At 48.0% G+C, this 25,945-nt stretch overlaps 1 protein-coding gene across 2 annotated transcripts in view; it reads right to left on the reverse strand.

Annotated features, from left to right (window-relative positions):
• The window catches only part of SPTBN1 (spectrin beta, non-erythrocytic 1), a 113,722-nt gene extending 88,340 nt beyond the window's left edge, over positions 1 to 25,382 (reverse strand). Inside the window, exon 1 of one of the 2 annotated variants that reach the window (XM_050972715.1) lies at positions 25,195 to 25,382. The gene's annotated coding sequence lies outside the window, so the exon portion shown is untranslated. Of the gene's footprint in view, positions 1 to 24,611; positions 24,724 to 25,194 lie in introns of those variants that run through there. The other variant, XM_030236304.2, reaches the window with a different exon arrangement.
• Between the last annotated feature and the right edge of the window lie 563 nt (positions 25,383 to 25,945).

Below are 25,945 nucleotides of genomic sequence, written 5' to 3' on the forward strand. Positions count from 1 at the left end.
AACCCGCTGTGTGTCAGGGAAGGACTGAAAGCAGAGACGCTCCCGGCCTGCCAGACACTTGGCTCTGCTTTGGATGAGGGCACTGCTGTCAGTGCAGGAAAAGCTTCACATCTTGACCCTGGCCATGACCCTCGCTTGGCAGGAAGTCCCAGGCAACCTGAATGCCCTCAGTGACATCACTGTTTACTTGGGCAGCAAACTGGCAGTGCCAGGTGGCACCCGGCTGAGGGGCATCATGGAGACAGCGTTTTAGTTTGGAGCCTACAAGGAAACTTTCCTCAGGAAAAAATGGACAACTCAGACATCCTTGGGTCATTCAAGAAATTCTGTGATTGCCTCTGTGTGACCACACAATTCACCAATATCAGTTTACATCTGTTGTATTAATTCAAATGAAGAGCTACAGCCAAGTTTGGGGGGGTGGAAAAGGGATCAGAGGGTCTGTGCCATGGCTCTGGGACTGGAGTTTCTGCCCTACTTCCCACTCCTAGCAAGGGGAGAAATGATTTCTCAGACAGAAAGGATGGCCCTGGATTACTTTTAGAAGGAGGGCACCCCTGAGCCTGCCCTTGCTACAGAGCTGACTGCAGGCCCTGACACACTTCCATCCGGAGCACATTCCTGCTCCTGCAGTCCGTCTCCTGAGATGCGATAGCTCTGACCTCCTTACAGGAGGAGGTCTGCCAAGTAAACAGGCCTGGCTTACCAGCCAGCCAACTGCTGTCTCCCCTGCCCTCCTATTTTCCCTCCCCACTTCCACACCCACCCTTCCGAAAGGTCCCAGCCCAATCAAGGGGCGTTCAACCTGTGGATGAGTGGGAGTGAGCCAGACCCGCTGCCCATCTTCCCTTCCCGGCATCCCTGCGAGCTCCCATTTCCTTCCCACGGGGAGGAGGCTGCACGCCCACCTGGGTCATGCCGCAGTGCTGAGCCCGAGCCCAGGCACAGCCAGAACGAGACGCAGCCGTGGGAGGCTGAGCACACTCACGGCTTGGCAATCCTGGAGTGTCCCTGAGGGAGAGGGCACAAAAGCAGGGAGTAATGTCAAGCTACCCTGATCTACGCCTAGGCAAACCTACCCCGTGTTGGAGGGTTTTATGTAAGGGCAGGGAAAGGCTCCATCACTCCCAGCCAGGGAGGAGAAATTGAGGACAGGCTGTGCACAGGCACCTCCTCCCCTCTCGGAGCTGCTGGTCGGGGGAGGCTCCCTGGTGACAACTTCCAGGGAGGAAGAAAGAGACTGAGCTGCTTTGGCTCTGCCCCCAAACAGCAGAGCAGCGGTGGAAACCTCACCCAGGGAGACGCCCAGGGAGAAAAGGATGTTTTGTTGTGGAGGCTTTTGTTCTGGACTCTGTTTATTAGCGACACTTCACAGCCAGGCAGGCAGAGCAGGGAAGCAATTTAAAGGGCCAGCCTAGAGTAAATAACCTGCTACGCCATCGGCAGGTTTGGAATCCGCAAACAAACAAACAAACAAACAAAAAACAAACCCCAAATTCTGGGGGCAGGAATGGGGAAGGATTTGCTGACACCCTCCGTAAGGCAGCAGGGCTGAAGCAACAGCTGGTTTCAGCAGCTCCAGCGCCAAAGCAGGAAGGAGCAGCGCCAAGTCCGGACACGCAGAGACTCTCATTAAGAGGAGACACAAGGCAGCACTAATTACCCCACAGCAATGCCGAGGTGATCCACCTGCTCCCACACAGGTACCAGAGGTTGCCGAGACCTCCCTTGCTGAGCGAGCTCTGCTATAGCCAGAGCTGCTCAATCAGCTCCTGACATGTGACAAAGAGCTGGTCTGGTAAAGAAGAATTTAAAAAAGAACTCGGATTTGGACAGTGGTGGTCCCAGAGGAGGCACATCAAAGCCTGCTCCAGAACAAGCACCTCCTTCAGATGCTGGAGCCCAAACCACAGCCAGGATCATGCAAAGCTTGGCTTTTGCGCTGGAATATGATATAGGGACTATATGGATTCTAACTGTTCTCTCTTTGAATGAAAATAAACCCAGAATAACCCAACAGAATGGGACAGCTTTGGCTTTGGGGAGATGAAGACAGTATTTGACTGGGGGTGAGGAAATGCCAGCATTTCTCTGGGTTAGAGCTGGTTGGAAAGTGAACTGAGAAATGGAGCAGTTTGATAGTCAACACCCACTTGAACATAGAGGTGTTAGGAATTGTCCTGCAAATCAGCACAGCCCGCAGCAGCAGCAATGCACACACACACACCTTCAGCTAGGCTAAACCAGAAACATGGCTGAAAGCAGTCTGGAAAAGGATCCCTCCCCAGGAAGAGGGAAATGTCAGATGTCACACGAGTAAATCACCCAGTCAGATAGTGTAAAGCACGATTCCATCAGGCCAACAAGATTCCTGGTTCAAGTAACCAAGCACAGCTTGAGCCACTGCTTCCCAAAGAGCAGGAAATGTGTCTCATCCTCCCCAGGGGACACACAACACACATCATCCCCTTCTTGCCAAGAGCACCACATCCAAACTGGTCTCCTCTAAACTAAACCTTTAATGGGTTAGTGGGCACTGACCAGAGGAGCACAACAGGTAACACTAAGCAGCCTGCCTGCATTTGCCCACATGGAAGTTTTAAATGGACACCAGCTGTTAATTCCTTTCTACATTCTTCACATTTTTTTTGGCCAACTCCCCGACAAGACTAACAGAAACCTTTCCCCTCCAACTTTCATCTGATGCATAGATAAAATAGTCAGGCAAGAAAAAGAAATCTATCTCATTATTGCCTTCATTTAAATGCATGCCTGTAGGTCCTCAGTGCATCTCTGCCCTTTGAGATGGGTTAAAGAGTCTTAATGCCATCTAAATTAAGTCAATTTGTTATTCAGAACATTTGTGAGCAAACATTTTGCATCCTGGGAGGAGAAAGCACATGGGTCAGAATGTAAAACCCTGGGAGATAAGATGATAGATGGGAAGAAAGATCCCAAAAAAGCTATGTCTTAAATAACTCGGGTCAGTATTTTGGTTCTTTGATGTTTCCACTATGGTTGAGGTTTTTTTTTTTCCTTAATAAATATTTTAGTGCACATCCTTGTGTGCTGATTCATGTGAGATAAAAGATATTTATCATTTTATATATAATACAGTGATTACTCTTTCCAGGTTTTCCATGTCAGCTTGCTAATCCTTGGAGTGTTGTCTTGTCCACCATCCCCAAGATGTAACTCCCAGTGAGTCCAGCAAGTCCAGCCTGGACACAAACCCTGGCCAGCCCTGATCCCTCTAGCTTGGACCTTGGCTCCACAGCAAGCCAAAGGCCTTTACCAGGAGCCAGGGCAGAAGAAGGGCTCCTCAATCCCCTGGGGCCAGGAGAGGAGCTCAGATGTTATTCACAGTTCTGGGTTCTCTAAGTAAAACAGGCAAATAAACACACCAATGGCATTGGCTGCTCCAGAGCACCCAACTGCTGTTATTGGCACTGGGATCCAAACAGCTTCTGGCCACACCTCAGCACAGCCTGCCTTGCACAGGACCCCGGGAAGGGGAATGGGTCCAAGGGGTCCCAAAGCTTCATGGTCCTTTGCATTGACTTCCCAGGGGAATTGCACCAAGCAATGTCACAACAAGGGCTCCAACCCCCTCCTGGAACAGGAGGAAGCAGAAGGAAACCTGCTGGAACTGTGGGATCACTCCATGTGCACAGCCCCAAGCTGCCCACAGACCCCACTGTCACAGCACCCAGAAAGGACCTGCATGAGGCAGTGATGTGTAAAATATCTGATTCCTGTTTCACTCTGAGCTGAGGTTCTCGTCTGGGAAATGGATCCCCAGCTGGCACAGCCCCAGCCCAACAGCTGCATTGCTTTTCTACCTCCACAAACACTCGCAAAGTTCGCCAAAGCCCTGTTTGTTCTGGCAGGCAGCCAGCACTTTATTATTATGTACTATTAGTTCATAGTGAGAAATGTGCACTACAGGAAAAAAAAAGCCCCGAGAAGCTCAGTAATTGGGCACAGATGTTGAAGATTTATGGAGCTGTCCCCACTGGACAGGATCTTACAGATTGTTCCTATCACCTGTTTGCTTTTGGAGTTTTTAATAAGATAACTATGTGTGCTATCCTGGAAGAATATTCCAGAATTCCTCCTTCAAAAACCAATAACTTTTGATCTCCACTTGTCTCCTCTCAGTAACAATCTCTCCTCAGAGTTCCATAAATGCCACTTGATATTCATTTCATATTTAAATACGATCTTGGCTGTTGTTTTCATTACCCAGCAACTTTCAAATGCAATCAGACAATTTCATTCGTACTTCATGGCCCGGAAAATAAACCTCACACATCATGCCAAGTCCCCAGCAGTTAGAATCCATGATTAAGTCTCTCAGTATTCAAAATACCTGATAATCTTCATCTTTTTTCCAATTTTCTGGCAAACAACATCTCCTCAGCATTTTGGGGGACTACTGCTTGCCCAGTGCACAGACCTCACTCAGCTTAAGCTGCCTGCAAAAGCATTTCAGTTCCCATCCAGATTTCTGAATCTTGGTCCATTAAATTAATTCTGCAAAATATCTGAAATGTGCAAAGCTCTGCAGCTGACAGCAAACACCACAAAAGTGAAAACACAAGGAAATCACTGACATTTTTCATAACTGACCTGTAATGGTTTTGCCATTTCAAATTACATCAGGAATGATTTCTTTCCACTAGCACAAAATGGCAAAACAAGGTGCATTTCACTCAGAAATTGTTTTTCCAAGTATTTACAAAGGAGGATAAATCCCAAAAAAAGATTTATCTCTGCAAACCAGCATGTGGGACCACTGAGTTTCTGCTCTGACACCCATCAAGGAGCACCCAGGCTCCCTCCCTCCTCCCCCAAAGCACACCTCAGTTTGGCTGGATAACCTGACATTGCCCTTCACCTTTCCCACAAGTCACAGCTGCTGATAAATTCTTCCTGAAAAATGATTTCATCCTTCCCGACACCGTGGCTTACAGAGCACAGATCCTATAAAGGTCAGGACCTCATCACAGATTTAGACACTCAGTTCCCACCCAAAAACCAGTTAATCTGGTACATTTGGAGGGCTGGAAACAAATCTATGGAGATTATATTTTTCCCACAGCTCTGAAATCGACCTTATCAGTCGCAATTGTACTTTAGGCTCAAAAAGTTTTAAAATGTTTGGCTATTGCTGTTTATCTGAGTTCATACAAGATGACTACAGCCTCTACACTGAATGTGGGGGACACTGAAGAGAACACATGGGTGGGATGTGTCCACCTTCCCTTTCTGAAGGGAATTCAGATGGCAAAAAGCTCCATGAGGAAAGGACAAGCAGAGAAGTAGAGAAGAGTAGAGAAAATCTCCATTTCATACCATGTTCTGTCCTCGCTATCAAGACAACATCTGCCACAAAAAGCAACTCTGGTTTTTTGAGACACACTCCCTGCATTCAGGGCTTTCTATGGAAAGCCTCCACCTTTCCCTGAATTACAGAAGAGTAAGGCCTGGAATTATCTTGGGTTATGGAAATACATGAAGCAATTCCTGTACAGGAAGAAAGAGACATCCGTCATTTGCCATGATCACTTGCCTTGGATCCTGAACAGATTGGGCCTTATGTCAATGTTATCTTATTTCATGTACCTAAATGATTCTTTAATTTAATAAGAATTAAAGCATTACCTAGGGAGAACAAGTACAGCAAGGGTGATATGGTTATGAAGGAATGAATGCTTGCAAACAAGTGGTAGAACCTTCTTTAGCTTTTACTTTTTAAAAAGCTCAGATTCTCACAAATTTCAGATTTACACCTGCAGAGTTACAGTAAAAAAAAAAACCAAAAAACAAAACAACAACCCAACAACACCCAGAACAGCCCTGGAGCCATTTAGAAAGCGCTAATCCTGATCATTTTCCACCTAATGACTGTTTACTACACAGCCCTTTTAAATGCTTGGCAGCAGTCCAGATCCTCCTGCTTTTCCTTTCTCCCACACTCCTTCCTTCCAGCCATCTTGGGCAGGACAAACCTCCGGAGGAGAAAGCTCTCTGCTGCCTTTTCAGCCTCTCAGAGCTCCACTCCCCGGGGGAAATCCTGAGCCTTCTTTCACTTTCAAGGCAAACCCGAAATCTCCAGGCTTTCAAAGCCTCACCAAATGAGAACACGGAGCAGAAAAATTAAAACCAACCAGAAAACTTGGTTTTTTTCCAAGGATTTCAAAACCAACATTGGTTTTAAATGAAGTGGGACCAGTTCTGTAATTCTCTGACCCCTACCAGGAACAGATTTGAGCAGACCCACCCCAGCACTTGTTTCAAATGCCATTCACTGTCACTTGGCATTCCAAGCTGGAACAATTATTTGTGGTCAGACTCTCTCCCTGCTCCTGACCAGCTGTGCTTTGATCTCCTCCTCGCAGCTCCCATGGATCTGGAGGAAGCCAAGCTCCCCTCCTTACCAAAAATGCAGCGTAACAGTTCCTTGGGGAAAGTGCAGCCCCACTGCAGCTCCCAGACCTCACACAGACCTGGGATGGGACCAGATGTCTCCTGGAACCCTGACCACCATCCTCTCCGTGGCTTCCACCCACACACCAGGCTCCAGAAGCCCTGGTGAAAGTGAGGAATGAGGTGGAAAAGCACAAAAGGACTTTGAACTGAAAGGATCAGGTCAGCACTGTGTCCCTTTTTGATGGAAATTGGGGTAAGACAGGACCTCAACACACAGATTTGAGAGAGGATCGTGGCTGCTCCAGGAATCAAGCAAAAGCATAACCAGTCCAATGAGCTACAATTAATATTTTAAATGAAATCAGTCCAGCCCATATTCAAATTAGGTCACCAGTAATTAAAGCATCCTTATTTGGAATGGCAAACCCAGAGAACGCCTGGATCAGAGCATTTCTCAAAGAGAATATATTAATGGGAGTGTTTGGAAATGCATGATGCACTCGTAAGAGGCTTTAATATAAACCTCAGGATTACACTATGCCAGCTTTTCAATTATTACAGTCTCCATGAAAAGCCAGGCACTGGCAGCAAGAGGTTAAAGCAGACCTTGGAGCCTGGCTTTGCCCTTTCTCTTCCAGAGGATCCCACTGTTGGTTCCTACTCCTGCACCAACTGAACAGAAGCACTGAAGGTAGGATTTGAAATAAAACATCTCTGTTAGTGTTGCTATCAATGCCAACACAATACACAAGGGGAAGCATCATAACTTCACCAGGGACAGCAAAATCAGCCTGTGTAATTTCTAGAATGATCTGCTTGGTTGGCTCCATCTTAACATTCACCACACCCCAACTCAGCCATTTTAATTCCTGAATGGCTGGAGTTTGCTTTCCCTTCACATGGCACTGCACAGCAAGCTCAGCTGTCTGGAGACCAGGGATCTCTCCCTGTAAAGCACATGCAAGTGAAGGATGGAGACAAAAAAAAAACCTGAGTGAGGCTGAGGGGAGTTGGTGAGCAGCAGAGCAAGGTAATGTGACGGAATAAGTAAAAATGCAGAATTTTTAGATTGTTCTTGTTCCAAACAGGCATCTCAGGAAAAGCTCCGTGCTCTGGTTCACTCCAGAGGGTAATGACGAATGCAAGCTGTTGTCTGTGCTGCTTTAACAGCAGCTCCAGAGAGAAATCTCCCATTCCCAAGCCATAGGAGTGGGCTGGCACCCCCTGGAGCCTGGTGTGCAGGGCAGGAGCAGCAGAGTTGAGCCTTTTCCACCAGAGCCTGGGAACCATGTGGACACAGAAATCCTGCTCCCCCCAAGCATCCCTCCTGCAGGCCCACCTGCCCTGGAGCCCCTCTGGGATCTCTGGACCCTGCAAATGTCCCTATTCTCCAAAACCAGGCATGCCCTGTGCAGAAGAGGGAGTAAAACCCAAATCACCACAACCCAAGCCATACATCCATGGCCACAGCCCCCAGCTCTGCTCCAAAAGGAACTTCCTTCTCTCCAACAGCAGCTCCCAGCACAGCAAGCTCTGCAATCCACAAGGACACAGGGCACTGCAGCAGCTTTGGAAAAACAGCTAAAGAAAAGGTTACCTGCAAATCCTAGAGTTTCTTTTTGCCCCCACTGCAGTGCTGTTCCTTGCACTCCCCCAGCACCTCCAACTCACACAGACTGGCACAACAGAGCAGAAAGGAACCAAGTCCTTTCTCATATTCCTTTCTGACATTCCAGCATCCTAATGCAAGTTCCAGGCAAACAGAGCCTTCCCAGACTAGCAGAGAACAAACAGAAAACAAGATCTGGGGAACAGATCAACCTACAGGATCCACTTCGGTGCTCGTCCACCTGCAAGTGCCTGAAGGACAATCCCTTCCCTCAGCTCTTCCACAGGAATTGCTGCGAAGGTGCTGGAGCTGTAAAATCCCTGTAAAATGGTCAACCACAACAAAAAGGTAGTTGTGCTGACCCCCACATACTTGTTTATGACAAAAACTAGCACCAAACATGTTTGTTACCTGAGCCAGAAACATGAAGAGAAAAGTATTCCCCTGACCAGAAATTTAAATTTAATCTCCCCAGAACAGCCTGTGGAAGGACAGACCCAAACAAGCCATATTTGACACAGATAGATTAGACAGATGGTACAGTGTGGTATAAAGGGGATTTGTGCTTGCTTGACTTTGGCATAGCTGAATTACTTATTAATTGCAGATACAGAAGAGTTGTACTGGGTATTTTACCAAGATTTAATGCCTATTAAAACTTCATACCATTCAAAGTTACCATAGGTTCTTTGCAGCAACAGAGGGGTTGTTTGGCAGCTCAGTTCTGCTGCACACCCTGGGTATAAGCAGCAAAATTACCAGTGCTATGCTGTTACATGGGCTTTGAGCTACCTGTGAATTTAGGGAAATTCGCTGAAAGATGAATAGAAACCCCAATTTAAATTAAAATCCCTGAATTCCTGAAGGCTGCTGAAAATCTTAAATATCACAAGGAAGGCTCCTTCCTCTGTATTCCTCTGCTCCCTTCCCCAGTGGCTGCTATTGGATCCTTCCAGGATCCTGGTGAAGCACAAGATTTAAAGGAGTTGCAGGGAATACACGGGGGTGAAATTCAAAACCGGGGACCATTGGAGCCCGAGTTAATGCCAGGAGCCCACCCATAGGGCAGGAACAGCAACACTGAACACTGATTTTAACCAGGCCATTTTCCCAAGAGCTTCTTATCCTTCAGGATCAGCATTTCTGGCAGGGGCTGACACCACCCCAGCCCCATCCAGCACTGGAATTCCACAGTCTGGAGCACACTGAGACCGGGTGGGTTTGTTGTCCTGAGAGCTGTAGCACAGCAAGGCACCTCTCCAAGCTGGCCAAACCCAGAACAAAGCAGGGTGTGGGTTCCAGGCAGGAGGGGGATCTGGAGAGCAGGAAATTACAGAGAGCCTCAGACATTCTGTGCAGAGCAAAGGCTGCCAGCTCCCACCTCCCCTCCGAGACAGACCCAGCCAGGCACCAGGGCTGGCATTTCACAGGACAAAAATGACTCCTTAGTCACAGCCTCCTCCAGGCCAAAGCAGGCATCCATGACCTCATCTCCCACTGGCACAAGGGGAGGGTCTGGGCTCCTGTGGGGAGGCGTCAGTCAGGAGTAACCCAACCACAGACAAATTATCAGCTAAAATAGAACAGCCACTCTCAAGTGTCCAACAGGAGAGTTGGTTGTGCAGGGGAATAAATAAACCAGCAAGGGGACAGCCTGTGGGTTTGGGGAAATGGATACTCACATTTTCACTTTACCTCTCTGATGTTAAACCTTTCCCTACTGATTTGTGACTCTGAGTGAGCACAAACAACACATTAATTAACCACTTCTACTGAGGGGTACAAATTTAGCTTCACCATTACTTTTAGCAACAAAACTGGCAGAAAATATCAAAAGCAATGTTTTACCCCCAAAGTAATTACTTCTGTAACTCTATAGGTCTCATTTGGGAAAAAACAGCCCTGAGATCCCAACCCAGAGCCAATTCCTTACCTGCAGCAAAATGCTGGAAGTTTCATTTTCACAGGTGTTGGACACCAACAACTCCCATCAAAATTAATTTGGTCTCCAATGCTCCAAGCCTGAGGCAAAACTCTGATCTCCCTCCTTTCATTATCCCAGTCAGCCTACAGCATCTGTGTCTCTAGCAGGGATTTTGGGATACCTCACCCTGCCCAAGCTTTGGGAAGGCTCACAAAGTCAGAGCAGGGAAAACAGAGTCACCATCTGCTCTGCAAGTCCAGGGAATTCTCACAAAAATTTCAACCAAGAAAAAAACCACACCCATCAATACATTATTTCAGTGCAAGTGAAACAGGAAAGTGGACCCAGCACAAAACATCCTGGGAGGAGCCCTAAGGGCAGCAGGTGGTCACAGGGCTATGCAGGAATTCTCTAGCCCCAGAATGCTGCTATAGGACTTTGGCCTTTATTTTTCCAAGCCCATTTAGGGTTTTTCCCCAGATCACAGGGCACATGAACCGACATCCTACTCCCAGGAAGGCTCTCCCAGTCTGTGTCCTGGAAATTCTGGTCCCTATCTCAGCCCTCACTGCTTTACTCTGACAAATGAAGACATGGACACATTAGCCTGCAGGAATCCATGCCAAGATTTGGAGAAAAGAGGTCCTGAATCAGCAAAATTAGGGCCATGTTTGAAGCTCTGCAGGAATTACAGCTTGGATTTGCCTGCTCCTCAGGCAGATTTTCTTTCATCAAGACCAGCACAGCTCCCTCTCCTTCCTCCCACTTGGACCTGCTACTAAATTAATCAAGGATGGTTTATGAGCAAGTTGATGACAAGGGATCTGCAATTCAGCCCTGCTGAGAATTGCCAGCCATAAGTCTGAACAACTTCTTTTTCATTCCCTTCCAGAGCAACACTCAGCATTCCTCTTGACATAACCTTAAATTTTGCTCACCTTTCCAAAGCTGGTCTGGATTTTGTCAATGAAAAAGGAGCACTGAAGCCAAGGTCCCTTAAGATATTCCAGATACTTTTACTTTCATAGCCTCCAAAAGTTATCTGAGAAAACCCGACAGCTGGCTGCAGCAACCTGGGCACAGGCTGGCAGGTTCATGAGGACATGGTGATTTAAAAATGAAAATAACTGAATAACACTGAAGGAGACAACAGCCGTGGAAATGCACAACCTGCACACCTGGACTTATCACTCACCCATCTTCATCCATAACTCAAATGTAACAGAGGAGAAAAAAAATTAACTTATCTGGGAGTCCTGGTAACCTCTGTTATCTCCTGTGAGTGTGCAGAATTTAATCCCTGCAGGATGGTACTGAATTAAAATAATGCATTTAACTGCTCACCCCAGCACCATTATGGTGTGAGACGTGTGTCAACATCTCTGTATGTAAAGAGGTTAATAGGACTCAGGTAAAGGCATTAGGGGGACCCTGGTGGCCTGCAGGACAGCTCCCTGGACATTTCACCACCTCAGCACGGCCTTCCAAAGACAAATTGCTCAGTTCTCCCTGGATTGCTAAAGCAAGGGGAACTAAAACTCATTTCTGTGCAGGTCTGAGCCAAGGCAGCTGCCTTTGCTGGGGTGACAGCAGGCACAAGTGCCACACCTGAGGGACCTGATACAGATCAAAGCTCAGGAATCCTGGCTCCATTCACAGCAACAGGTGACCTGGACAAAGGAAAGATCACTGGCTAACTGAGAGACCCTGACCAGCAGCCAAAGGCCCCTGCAAACCAGGACTGGATCCTGGTGTGTGACCAGCCATGCCGTGCCCTCTCCACAGCATGGGAGGTTTTTTTCTTTTCTGGGTGTTTCATCTGTGACTGAAATTTGTGCCCTTTTGGGTTTCCAAGATTTGGGCTTTGTGACCAGAACAGGGTGGCTGGGTGCCAGGAGAGGTAGGACAACACACAGGGACCTTCCCTTTCGTGGAGCACCTCCTAAAGGAGGGCAGAGCTCCAAAGACAGCTGCTGGGGCACGGAGGGGAGCGTTGGGGCGCTGAAGCGCTGCGATCCCAAAGTGATTCCAGACACAGCGACGACAAGGAGATTTATCAAGCTCTTCCCTCGCTGCCAGCCTTCTGGCAGCACATGTCCCCACAGCCAAAGTGGCATTCCTGCTGGGGGAAATCCAGGACAAGGCTGTGAGGCTATGGATAATGCTGTCAGAGACAAAAAGCATTCTGGTTTTGCCTTGTGGATCCACCTGCTCCAGGATTCTCTCCCAAGAAGAGTCCAGCTGTGATGGATGATCATCAGAAGGGTTTCCAGCTGAACATAACTGGTTGAACCCAACTTAAGCTGATAAATGTTAGTGCTGGTCTCCTTCCTACAGAAAGGGAAAAAGGATCTCCTTTCCCTTGGAACTTCTAAGGCAAAGAGAGCAGCCCTGCCACCACTCACCTGGACCCATGGATTGTAAATTATATTTTCCTTCACCCTTATTTTTGGCTAAACAGTGTTTGCTGAAAGCCTTCCTGGGCTTCATTTCCATGATAAAAGATGGGCATTGTTTTGTTCCCTCCTTGCCTCATAATACCATTAAGATGACTATCAAGCCACATGATAAATCCATTTTTTTCCCATTAAATCTACAATGGTCATTTCTGTTTGCTTGTCCTTTATTTCACCCTAGAGGAAATTGTCTTTTCCAATATGCCTTTTGTTGATGGCAAATGGAAGGAAATTATTTTGCTGAAATGGTATTTTATTATTAAATTTTGCATTAGTTAATGCATGAAAGCATTGGAAGGGGGAGAAAAAAAAAAAAACACCTGCCTTTCAATTTGTGCATTCTTGAAGCATGTAGGCTGAGGGTACCAGCACTTGGAGCACACACCCCAGCTTGCCAAGCCCTTGATCTTCCCACTGAGTTCAATCCTCAGGATGCTCCCACCCTTGTAAGTGGCCTCCCAAAGGCAATTAGTGGCTTGCTGCAATTTGCAGAGCTCCTGCCACAGGCACGGAGCCCAAAGGCTGTACCCACAGCCCTGGGAGAGAGGCAGGTCTGCCTCACCCTCTGCCAGCTGCTCCCCAAATCTCTGTCTGGCAACCATCAGGATCAGAGCCTTGTTCTGATGAAACACTCTCAATGCAGTTTTCTACTTAAAGCCTGATTTTTCCTCTCGCTTTGCTTCCACTCTTATTTTCTCCATTTCTTTTTGGCTACTCCTCACTTTCTTTTGATCCACTTCCTGCTATTTTCTCTCTCCCACCCACTTGTCCTCTGTGTTCAACAACAACAGCAGATGAGGGGTGAAGAAACAGGGGTGAAGAAGCCTCAGCTCAACTCCCACACAGCTCCAGCCTCAGGACTGAGCCTTTGGCTCGTTCAATATTCAACTCCTCAGCTGAGAATAAGGAAAGGATTTCTCTGTTCACAGCTATTTTTAACACTGCAGAGAAGGTTTAATATTTGAATATCAGAATTGTAATAGCATTTGCAAGAGGAATGGCCTATTTTTAGCAAAGCACTGGCTTTATGGATGCCTCACAATCACAGCACTGTAATAGGGAGAGGCGACCAAAGAGGAGGCTGTGACACAGCTCTGTGCAAAGGCTTGTTCTTCCCATGCCATTTTGAGTTCTGCATGGAAACAGAGCTGGGGAGACTTACCATAGTCCCCAGCAGAAATCACCATGCACAAAGCACAAAATTCCTAATTATGAAAGCTTTCCAACATCCAGCTGCTAAACCCAGCCTGGTGTCACAGCTGAAAACAGAGCTGGGAGGTCGGTGCACAAACACACACACACACACACACATCCTTTCTTCCCCATCCCTCAGCAGCCCTTGAAATTAAAAGCCATTAAAAAACCTTCATCCCAAACTCCCAGCTAAAATTAACCATAGGCTTGTACAAAAATTCCCTCAGCTGCATTTCTTCTGGCCTTTGCCGGGTTTCTGTTTGCTGCAACACTCAAATTACAAAGCCTCCTCCCCCTTGTTGTTGACACCACAACACAGCCCCTGGCCTTCCTTCTCAACCCAGCAACTCAGGAACAAGCCCATGAATTTGGGCTGTTTGGATTCCCCCACCACAAAATATAACTTTTAAACAACACACTTCCAAACACAATGCTAATCCCATTCCAATCCATCCCCTCCAACCCCATGGAGGATCCCCTGGCTCCCATGGCCACCACCTGCCAACATCAGGAACTGGTAGAGCAAAATAATTCCATACCAACAGAGCCAGGAAAATTCCTCATGGCCCCTGAGGAGACCTGGGCTCTCTAGCAATAAATCCAGGAAAATGTGCCAAGTGCCAGTCACCAAACACAGGGGCACACCATTTCCCCAAACATGTCAATTCTGGGGACTTCCTCATCAGTCCCTGTAGGAGAAAACTAAACTCCAGGCAAGGCTGGCATGGTCTTTCTATTGACAGAGGAGCTGTTAACAGTACTTCACATTATTACTATTATTACTATTACTACTATTATTATTATTATTATTACTACTACTATTATTTATCTGCAGTTAATTTGGAGCCTCCCATCATAACACCCTGATTCCCAAACCACCACCACCTCAGGGAACAGGAAGTTCTCTATGGCAAGTCACATCCAAGACTTCTGTGTGGAGTAGCAAAGGGTTTTCCAAGTGATTCTTGGGGAAGAGATCCCTGAGGTGCAATATTCAAGGACCAAGTATCAGCACAAAACCCACGAGCACCTAGAGGCCAAACCCAGCATCCATCCAGCCTCTGATTCCTGACACACCCTGAGGTCCAGCTATTAACCCAACAAGGCCACCACTGACAATGTCCCCAAGTGCCACATCCACATAGCTTTTGTCCCTCCAGGACAGCTGTGCCAGGGCTGGACAATCCTTTCCATGGAGAAGTTTTCTCTAATATCCAAGTTAAACCTCTCCTGGTACAAACTGAGGTGGTTTTCCCTCTGCAGAGACATGTGTAGGCAGCAGGTGATATCAGTTAAAACCAGAATGGGCAAATTTTTATAAGGAACAAAGATTTATTTCTCCTGATGACAACCCAAATGGGAAATCTTCTTAAATTTTAACTTAATCAAGGAAGGAAATGATGTACCAAACATTCCAGTCTGCTACTGAACCCTGAGACCAATTCAGAGAAAGAGGAATTGAGTGGTGTATTCTAATTACTACACAGGTAATTTCAGTGCTTTGTGTTTGGGGAAAACAAGATTATCATTTGGAGCACTGAGACAAGAGACTTGGTCATTTGCAAGGCACAAAGCAAATTCAAAACCTGCTTTGTTGCTCTGGTAATATTTGCATAATAGTTATTTATATGTATGATGAGTGGAGCACAGTTTCAGGACAGTTAGCCAAGGTGAGTTGCCCTGCTCTTTAATCCTCTAATAACATGCTTGGGATGCAATGTGGGAATTCATTCTCCTCTGATGGAGCAGCTGTGCTGCTGCACAGTGACCATTTCTCAATGCTCATCCCCATCAAATTGCACTGGTTTGATCAATCCACAAAGCAGAGCATTAAGAATGCATACAAGGATAATTTTGTGCCTTGTTTTATGTATCTGCATGCCCTCCTAGCTCTCCTTCAGATGTGATGGCCAAGCTACTAAACACCAGCAAGGGGCTGCATTTATCCCAAAATCCACATAAAATTGTAGTGCTAAGTCTGCCACGGGCGCCGATCTAATCGAGTTGGCTGAAAATTAATTTCAGGCCCAGGGCTCTTCCATGGCTCCCTGGATTCCTGCCACAGCTTATGACAACCAGAAGTTAAAACTGCAAACAGCTGTCCTCCTGTTAGAGGCACCCTGGAATAACATGGATGCTGCGCTCGGAAAACTGCCCCAAAGGTGACGCGGGGGCTCATCGCCCCGTGCCAGGAATCCGAGGAACTTTGGGACTCTCTGAACTCTGCAGCAGCTCTGCTGTGCCACTGCAACCCCAAGTGATTCATGTTATTTTCTGCTGGTCAGCAGCAGCTGTAGAAACATCCCTCAGCACTCCGCCTCGGCCTGGAATGCCCATGTGCTCCTCACCTGTCAGCCCTGCTGCAGCCAACGCAGCATTTGTCTTCACTGGGCTTCTTCCCCATTCCTTTGGGGGAAGATCCTACAAAGCCTCCAAAGTTCTGGTTTGCCTCAGTGAATATGCAAGCAGGCATCTCCAGATCCCACTCCAGCCCTGCAGCTGATCTTTGCTGCACTTGCTGCAGCAGCGTAATCTCACTCAGGATTTACTACCTGATTAGGATTACTCAGACTAAAAACACAGCTAGATAAGAGCTGTGTGCTCCCTGTCACCTGCCCAAGGAGAGGGATCACCCCTGACTCTGACATTTTGGGACCTTGTCACTTGTTTTACAATCTTCACATTTCTAAAATGGTTGTGAAACATAACTGAGCAATACAAAATTATCTCAGATATAGGTTGGGCTCAATGGTCTCAAAGATCTTTTCCAAACCAGTTAATTCTGTGATTCTGAGATGTTCTTGTGCATGTTTCTCTATGAAGAGGATTTAAAACCTCAAGTCCCAGACTGTGATGGTATAAATGGACACATCAGGGATGTAGTTATGCACTAGTGGGGATTCAGATACTTCATTCTCAAGCTTCACAGAGCAAGAAGAATCACAGTACTGCAATGAAAATGAGCATGGAAGGTCCTTTTTTTCTTACTAAACAGTGAAGAAGCAGTTTTGAGCCTCGTTCCTAAGCTGGTAGATAGTACAGACCATTACTGCACCATGGGGACTCGTCTGGGGAAAATATCTTTACTTCTTTGTGGAATATGTTTAATGCAAAGTCACCTTATTCTTGTTTGTCTAGCATACAATGAGAATAGATCTCTAAAAATAACCTACTTCCCCCCTCTTCCAGCTCCTCATGGCAGTTTCACTTATTATTAGCCATTATTCACATCTCTTACATAAACTGCAATTTCTGGAAACTTTTATGCCTCCTGACACAAAACCTGTAAGTGCTCAAGGCTGGAGAAGGCAGAGCTCAGTGAAACTCCACTGGATTGCAGTTTTTACCTCTCTTTCCCTCTTCCCTGGGTTTGATGTCATCACGTCCCTCCTTGGAGCAGCAATAAAGCTCCTTTACACACCCAGGCAGGCGCTGGGAAGCTGCAAAGCTGGATCAATGGGGCACCTGGGGTCAGGGAATCCCCCGGGGGTACAGGGTGGGGCTGCTGTGCCACATCCTCTTCCCAGCCAACCTCAGAGCACAACCACAGTGCCCCTCTTCATCCTGAGTGCCACAGCTTCCCCTTGGTGAGAGAGCAGGGGAGCAGAGCCTGGCAGCTGTGGCTGAGTGAGTGTCCTCTCCATGGAGAGCCTCAGTGGCACAGGGGATATGACCCTGCTCTGCTCCCAGCGCAACCCCTGTGGATCTAATTCCCAGGGCCAGGGATGGCAGTCCTGCTCCAGGCCTGTTAGGAGTCACACCTCGAGGGGCTTGGGAGCTGAAGTGACACCAGGCTGGCAGCGCACACCAGAAGCTGGGGGATATTTTCCACAAATGACCTCTAATCCATTTGCCTTTCCAAGAGTGCAGCTCATCCTCAAATCTGCAGGCACCAAGAGGTCACGACTTACAGCACTCCAGAATTTTTGTTCTCAAGCTTATGATTCCCTGCCAATCTGACTTTTATTTTCCCTTTCACAGAGCTCCTTGTGCAGGTACCTGCAGCAGTAGTGCAAACACACCTCCATGGGATGGTTGTTTGGATCCATACTTTCCTCGGGCAACCTCTCACCAGGGCTAAACAACCACCTGCTGACTCAGGATCACCCAACCTTGCTCCCAACCCAGCTGCCCCCGCACTTTCCTCACACTATCCCATTTAGCAGCCAACTCATCCTCTTTCTGTAAGAAACTAATTCAGGCACCCCAGGTTTAATGTTTAACTGGCTTATGCTAACCACTAAAGCTGCACAATCAGATTCTTCCCTCGACAAATTTGACACGGGGCCGAAAATCAAATTTGCTTCTTTTTCCCCTTAAACAAAACCATCTACGGTCTGCAGTGGTAAACCACTGCTCATTTGAATATCCAAACACTGGCTGTTTGCATCCAAGGGCTGGTGCCAAAAGCCTGTCACCCACAGCCAGCCCAAGCACGTCTGAGGCCACTGAACTTATTCATCTCTGCCCTGATACTTCCAGACTGTTCAAGGAGAATTTGAAGAGGGTCCTACTGACCTACACTGAGGTAAAACCCATCTCATTTCTCATTCAGGTGATGATGAGGATATACCAATGGCTTTTCCTGGGCTGGGACTTGTGTGGTTTCACCACAGCTTTTTCCCTCTTACCTGCAGCCAAAGACTTAAGAGGGACATGACTGCTCTCAGAATGTAAATGGAATATATTACCAGAAAAATCCGCCTGAATCCTCAGTCAATAATCCATTTTTAGGAAAGAATTTGTGCGAAAATGAGGTAAGTGATAACTTTGCAGATCTCCTGTTATCCACAGAGCTATTTTAGGGAGAGTGTGACTGCATTGGGCTTGTCGCAGAGTCCTGCTTCCAATCTCCTGGCAGCTCCCCAGCACATTCCAGTATTTAACGCACAAGGCTCGTTGGGATGCAGTCCCACTTATCTCCCAGACACATTGACTAAGACTTTCCCACATAAACTGACCCACCCTTTAGTAGCAAGAGGTCACTCAGTACAATCAGCCTTCAAATGAGGAAAACAATCAGGAAAAGTTTCTCTGATGCCAAAAACACCAACAGAATAAAACACAACAGGCTCCAGTGTTTGTTTTATGAAAACTTGAAAAGTGCAAGGCAGATTTTTCGACTTGTGATAATCAGTGTAGCCTCACCAAAGTCAGCCAGATTTCTTTCAGGCTCAGGATCTAGCCTCCTAAAAGCATCTAAAATTACTATAAGAATACATTACTCAAAAAAAAGATTAAAAATAAAAAGGTGGCAATTCATTGATTCATCTTTTACCATGATGAAACTGTAGAGAGTTATTCATGGCATTATGCTCCAAAAAAGGTCACAATAATTTACATTACAAAAAAAGAAACAGCTGTTAAATTAACCAGGTTATCTTTATCCCATATGGATCCTAGATGACAAAGAATTCCTGTTAACTTATAGAGAACTCTCCTGACTTCTTCACTGCATGACCCAGGCTCTAGCAAAAAGTGATCTACTGGATGATCTTCCTGTATCAAACACCTAGACTTCTATAAGGCAGATCTAGGCCCAAAGTCCTTTTCCAAAAATTAACTCCAAGCTCATTCCAGTGTTGCTATAAATGTGTGTGCCACTGGCACCCTGGAGCCACGAGCCATCCATCCCATCTGCAGGGACCAGCACAGATGACCCTGAAACATTTTCATTAAATATTTGTTCACTAAAAGAAAAGTCACTGAAAGCCCTTGACAAGAAAAACCTCACCATTGGTTTAGCTACTAACAAAAGCCAACACCTGGAATGCCCAAATCCAAAACCTGTGAGTGTTCAAATAAATGTATCTAATAAATTAAATGTATCTATTAAATTAGTTCACATACAGCAGGCAGCAACTTTTCTATTCCAAGCCAAAAAAACAGAGGAGCTGCTTGCTATAATTAGCTGGAGCATTTGTGGTGTCTAGGCACTAAGCAAAATTGATTAAATGAGTGGGAAAAATCAGCTTTTGGTCCTGGTGCACAACCCCAGAGTGATCAGCTCCACTGTACCCCGGGCTCTGCCCACACTGCCAGAGCTCACCATGCACAGTTTCCTTGCCCTTGCAAACACAAGGCTCCCTTTTATCATGCAAGAACCAAAAGCAGATTCCCATGTCATTCTATAATAAATCAATCCATAGAGCAATAGGATTAATTCAGAACAAAAGGCAGGAACTTACAAAACCAAAAGCTGTGGATCTGGATTACTTCTGGATGGCAGGAAATCCCCACAGCTCCTTGTAGAAGACCTTGACCACGTTCTTTGGATATTACTGGGGCTGAATCCCACGGCAAAAACTTAAGACTTCCCAATGATGCCTGTAGGTCTGGCTTGGGAAAAATGTCTGCCTGGGATAAAGTGGGTAATCAGTGTAACCTTAAAATGTCAGAGCCTGGCTTGGAGAGGAACCTCTGCGTCACCCTGGAGCACCTCCCACCCAGGCTGGCCACCGACGCCTCCAAGGAAGGGGGAAAATGGAAAATCCAACTCCACAGTTTTGGGGTGGGGAATGATCCTCCCTGACCTCTGCAGGCACCACTGCAGCCTTGGCCAGGAGATTTTAGCACAGGCACGACCTCAATGTGATGCTGCTTTACAAAACCTCAAGGCAAGCTGAAAAAACAAAAGCCAGAACTAAAGGTGTCTGAGTCCCCCCAAGCCTGAGGGCAGGAAGGGTCACAACAGCCACTCCAGAACTTCCTACAGGGACACTGAACACATGAAGCATAAATGCTTTATTCATTAAGTTGGCTACTTCTAACCCATTATAACCCCATGCCAGTCATTCATGTGGGCAATGGGGCATGGCTGGGAGGCTCCAGGTCTGCATCTCTTCCTCTCTGGTCACATCCTAAATCTAGGTCTGCAGCTACATCTCTTCCCAGACCCCACATTTCACGCAGAGTAGCAGCTGCCCATTCCAGGGATCATTCCACGTTGTATTGAGACACGATTAACGAAACCAAACCCAGTGGTCACAGCAATCAAACTGAGCTGCCAGTCAAACCCTATTCCTGTCTTAAAAATAAAATACAAACACTTTGTTTTTCAAGGCAAGCCCACAGCTTCTCTGATGATTTGCATCTGTGTTTCCTATTCTCTCAGAGAAGGAGAAACTGTTTCCTCTGGTGCACAGCTCTGGACACGTGAACAAAACCCAAGATGAAATCCAGGAACATCATTCCTGGACATGTTTCACACATCACAGGCAAATTGCTCAGCACCTCTGGCTACTTCTCCCAAAAAGGGAACAGCCTAAGTTTGGAAAACCAGTAAACAGAAAACCTGCTAAATTTGGAACATTTACCTGTGAACAGTTTGGTGGCAGAGTATTTTTAGCTCTCAGGACAGAGTGTTAATGGCACACCTCTCCTGTTCCAAGGGCACGGGTATGACCAGCGAGGCTATTCCCAGTATCCAACAGGTGTGGGTCAGCATCTGCTGCCACCAGGGCTTCACAGGCAGTGCCTCTTCTGTTCAGTCCCCACTGCCCTCTTGACATGAGGGGCTGCTGAACAAATCAAACCAACTCACCATTTCTTTTTAAAGTTCTAACACTCAGCACATTGTGGAATAAAAGTGGCTGCACAGCAGCATAAATGCGTTCCTCTGGTGGCAGTGGTGACACACCAAAGGGGTTTCTGGTAGGCTAAAACACATGCATCTTAAAAACAAATACAAGTTTGTGCAATGTAATAGGAGAGTAAATATATTAAACAATCAAATAATATATTAAGAGAATAGCAGAGAAGTGAAAAGACATGACAAAGTAAGAACATCCTGAAATTATCGCCGTTCAACGAGAAAAAAACCTCACAGAGGAGATGATGAGAAAAATGTTAACATTAGCTCAGTGATGAAAAACAATAGCTCAGTGTAATCCTCAACCTTAATCTGTCCTTGGGCATGCGGAGATGTACACAACCCCCAAGTACAACCTCTATACAGCGGTGCATACCTTTCAATAATCACATACATTTCACTGCAAGCAGAAATAACACTTCCAGAGACAGCCCCCCCAGCCATAAAATCTGTTATGAACTCAACCCTCACCTAACAACTGACATCAAAGCTTTGTTCCATGCAAAACTGGCCTTTTTTAATGAGGAATGGACAGTAAAAAATGTGTCTGGGATTAACAATACATGAAAAAGAAATGAAGTTGGACAAAAGAGAAAAAACCTGCCTCCTTAAATATATATAGAATTGATCTATGTCGCTCTGATCAAGCTGTTGAATAAGTTGGGGTCTCCTGGCATAAGAAGAATTTTTCTTACATTTTTCTTTTTTTAAAAAAACATGTAATCTCTCTGAAGCCCTTTTTTCATTACAGGAAAAGCCTCCAAAGGTCCAGCTGTAACTGCTGCAACATTGTATTCATGTTCATTAGAAAAACAAATTCACAGCAGATCATTTTAAGAGTAATAATAAAAGGCTGACAAACGAAAACCACATGTGGGTGGGGGGGAAAGAACCCAGCAGTGGAGGAAGCAGGCTCCAAACCAGGCTCTGCAGGACATGGATCCCAATGGATCTCACTCCCCTCAGTGTGGAGCTGCAGCTCCAACCCTTGCTTCTCCACATAAGCGGTGTCTGCTCAGCACAATCCAACACGAGATGGTTTCTCAGGTTTAAAGCCAGAGAAGGCAACTGGATTTTCACATTCCATACCTCTAGGCCAGATTCCTGCTGGTTTCACTTGGGAAAACTGCCACGAGCCTCGGCAGAGGTAAGGGTCCAACGTGCTGGCAAAGTCCCCAGCTCCATCAGCTGGGAACAGGAGCAGCCCACAGCAGGAGCTGATATGCCAGGAAAGCCCTTATGGCTCCACAGGGCTCCTACCATGGAGCACAGGCCTGCTCTCATCAGCAGTTTCCAGGCAGCACAGGAAAGAGCCTGCACTGCTCTCCTGCACAACCTCAGCTGAGCCAGAGACATCCAAGGGCAGCTCGTGGCTCCTTGCCCTGACAGGTGATCTGTCTGGCCCCTGGGGCTCCAACACTTCCAGAAGTATTCCTAGACCCTAGGGAAAGGGCAATCAGGAAGCCTGTAGCCACAGACACCAGCCTGGGCAGGATTTAGTAGCTGACTCATGGCTAATGGGCAATGATAAACTGTTGTACTGGTTGTTCACTTGTGCCCAGATCAGATGACTAAGGAATTTAGGTGCCTATAGAGATTAACAGTCTAAATAACTTTTGCAGTCTGACCCTTAAACATCTGCATAAACAGACTTTCTCCTCTGTGTTCTATGAAAGATGTCCATGCACTCCTTGCTAATGAAATACAATTATTTTGCAGGCAATCCAACTACAAATATTTCCTCCCGTAACTGACCCACATGAAAAATAAATCCTGAGTCAGGTGACGTAATGCAAACGAGCAATCCAAGCCCATCCAATAAAGGGGGTTGAGCTGATTCCATTTTATAGATGATGAAGGAAACAGAAAACATCTTTCATAAAATGGTTTGTACTCCCACTCCCCAGGGGCTCCTGGAGCAGCACACAGCAGTATCCTGGGCTCCATATATGCAGCAAGAGGGTTTTGCCCCTCTCTGCCCCACTCCTGTGTGCAGGCAGGGCTCAGTGACACACAGCAGTTCCAAAAGCTGCAGGATCCGCGCCACCACCGAGATGAAACAGCATCTCTAACGCTTTTTGCCACATGGCTGCTGCAAGCTCCTATTTATCCCAAAATGCTGCATCCTGCTTTAGTGAGTGTCATTTGCTGCACTTAACCTGCACTACAGAAAAACCCAAAGCGGGTTCTGTTCCAGAACCTGACCTCCTGATTCCACATTCATCATTCCACACTTATGCTGCTGAAGTAACAAAATATGCATGAAGTAACAAAATATTCCCTATTTTCTTGCCTCTTCAGCACTAGTTGTGATACATGAGCCAGCCCCTTGCCCCTCCTCGCAGCCCTACAACCACTGCTAAGTCATGGAGGCATCACTACAGCCATTTCTGTTCTCCCCAGAAACACGGAGGGGGGAAAAAAAAAAACCACGCTAAAGGATAAGAACAAATCTTTAAAAATCACATCCCACTGCCATCACCCACCATCCCAGCCTTTTATTCCATTCCATTTTCACTCCTGTCTCTCTCTCCAGAGCCTTCTGATCATATGCAAGTTCTTCCTCCAGCGGAGCTTCCCTGCAATGGCCTGAGGAGCCAGAGCCTCCCCTGACATTTCCACACGGCTGCTATCTCTCGGAATAAATTCCTCTCCCTGCCCTGCTTCTGTAACCCCGGCTCCGGGGAGCATTGTTCCCCAAGATGCCTGTCAGCACGATGCTGGGCTGCAGGAATTCCAGCCCTTTTCCCGAACTGTTCAATAATCAGGTTTCATAATGCTGGTATCCTGTCAATAAAGGTCGAAGGATGAGCTGAACGCTCCGGATCTTGACAGTTTGTGTTTTTTCCCTCTCCATGCAATCCTGATCTGGAACATTTAGCATTTATAGCTATGAACAATGCGAAGCACAACGTAGAAACACAGATCACTACTCACCTTTAAACAAGAATGCAATTTCATTCACGATTAAGACATCAACATCACAAATTCAGTGCTCACTCTAGTTCTGTATCATCACTCCAAAAGGAAAAACATCAGCTACTGAATGAAACGTCAGCCCCGGTTGCCATGAACAAGGGTTTTTCAGAGCTGCTGCAGTCTCACAGTCTCTAGCACAAGTCTGCCATATTTTTTTTGTTAAATCAGGCCTGTACCCACCTAACAGCCAGAGCCAGCCCCGAGACAACCGAACCGAGCCCACGCATCGTGCCGCTAACTGCGGGCACCGCGGCGGCGGGCGATGGCCGCGCCCGGACCGCAGCCCCGCACCCGGAGCACGGCGGGGTCGGCGCGGCGCTCCCGCACACAAAGCCCCGCAGCGGGCCCGGCTGACAGCGCGCCGCGACCCCCGCGCCGCCCCCCGCGCCCCGCCCCGACGAAGAAAAATAAAGGAGGAATTACATTCGTCTAGCAAGGAATACCGCAGGAGCAGCAGTCGAGCCGGGCTCTCCGCACCGCACCGCGCGGGGCGTGCGGCTGCGCGGCGGAGGCGGCACCGCGGGCGGGGAGGGAGGGAAGGGGAGGGAGGGAAAGGGGCGGCGGCCGCCGCTGCCCCCGGGGACGGGCCGGGGCCGCCGCAGGGCAGGGCAGGGTAGGGCGGGGCGGGGCGGCTCTGACAGCGCCGAGCCCGCTCCGCGCCGATCGGGGCTGCGGAGAGGCTGCGGGCGCCGCCCGCGCTGCGCGCACGCACCCGGGAAGAGGAGCCGCCCCCCATCCCCGCTCCCGGCTCCCCGCTCCCCGCTCCCGGCCCTACCTCGGCGCTGCCCGGGCGGCGGCTCCGCGCTGTGCGGAGGGAGCGGCGGTACCCGCAGCCCCGCGCGGCGCTGCGTGAGCCCCGCGAGCCCCGCCCGGCACGGAGCGGGGGGCGCGGGGGGCGGGGACAGCGCGGGAGGAGCCCCCGCCCCGAGCCCCTGCCCTGCGGCGGCCCTGCGGAGCGGGGGGCTCGGCTCGGCTCGGCACGACACGGCCCGCAGCGCATCCTCACCTGCTCCTGCTCCTGCTCCTGCTCCTGCTCCTGCTCCTGCTGCTCCTGCTCGTGCTGCGGCTGCGGCTGCGGCTCGGGCCTGCCCTGTGCTCACGCCGGGTCTTCCCCCTCCGCCGGCCCTCGCTCGCAGCTCTCCGTGGGTGTTATCCAGCCACTCCCGGCTCCCCTTCCCTTCTCTTACATTTATTTGGTTATTGGGTCTCTCCAGCCTCCTTGCTCCTCCTCCTCTGACACTCTCTCCTATCGCAAAGACAATATTGGCTCGCCCCCAGCATCCATTTCCTCTAGTGCTGTTCTCCCTCCCGCTGCTCTGTCATTCCTAGTGGAAACCCCATCCCGGCTTTGACTTCCTCCACTGCAGTCATCCTCTCCTGCTGCTCCAGTCCTGCCACCTTCCCACGTAAACAGCCTCCCTTTGCCAGTGCAACCCAACCCCTGGAACCCACGTCCAGCTGCCTTTGTACCACACTTTCCTTTTTCCTCCTTTCCTGGGCAGAATTTTGCCCGTGTTTCCAGAGAAAACTGCTGTCCCACAGCCAGTGTGCCTTTCCTCCTTTCCCCTCTTCCACAGCCAAGGTCAGAGGCAGACACTGCTGCTTCAGGTTTTCTTTTCTAGTCCTGGCCTCCCTGCTTCCCTCCCTGTCCTCATGCCCATGCTCCTTCCCTCCTGTCCATTCTCCCTCACCTCTCACTTGCAATACAGCTGTGGACCAGTGCTATCCATGTCTTTTATCAAAAAATCAACAAACCA

Source organism: Serinus canaria, chromosome 3, assembly GCF_022539315.1.
Source record: "Serinus canaria isolate serCan28SL12 chromosome 3, serCan2020, whole genome shotgun sequence".
Lineage (NCBI taxonomy): Eukaryota > Metazoa > Chordata > Aves > Passeriformes > Fringillidae > Serinus > Serinus canaria.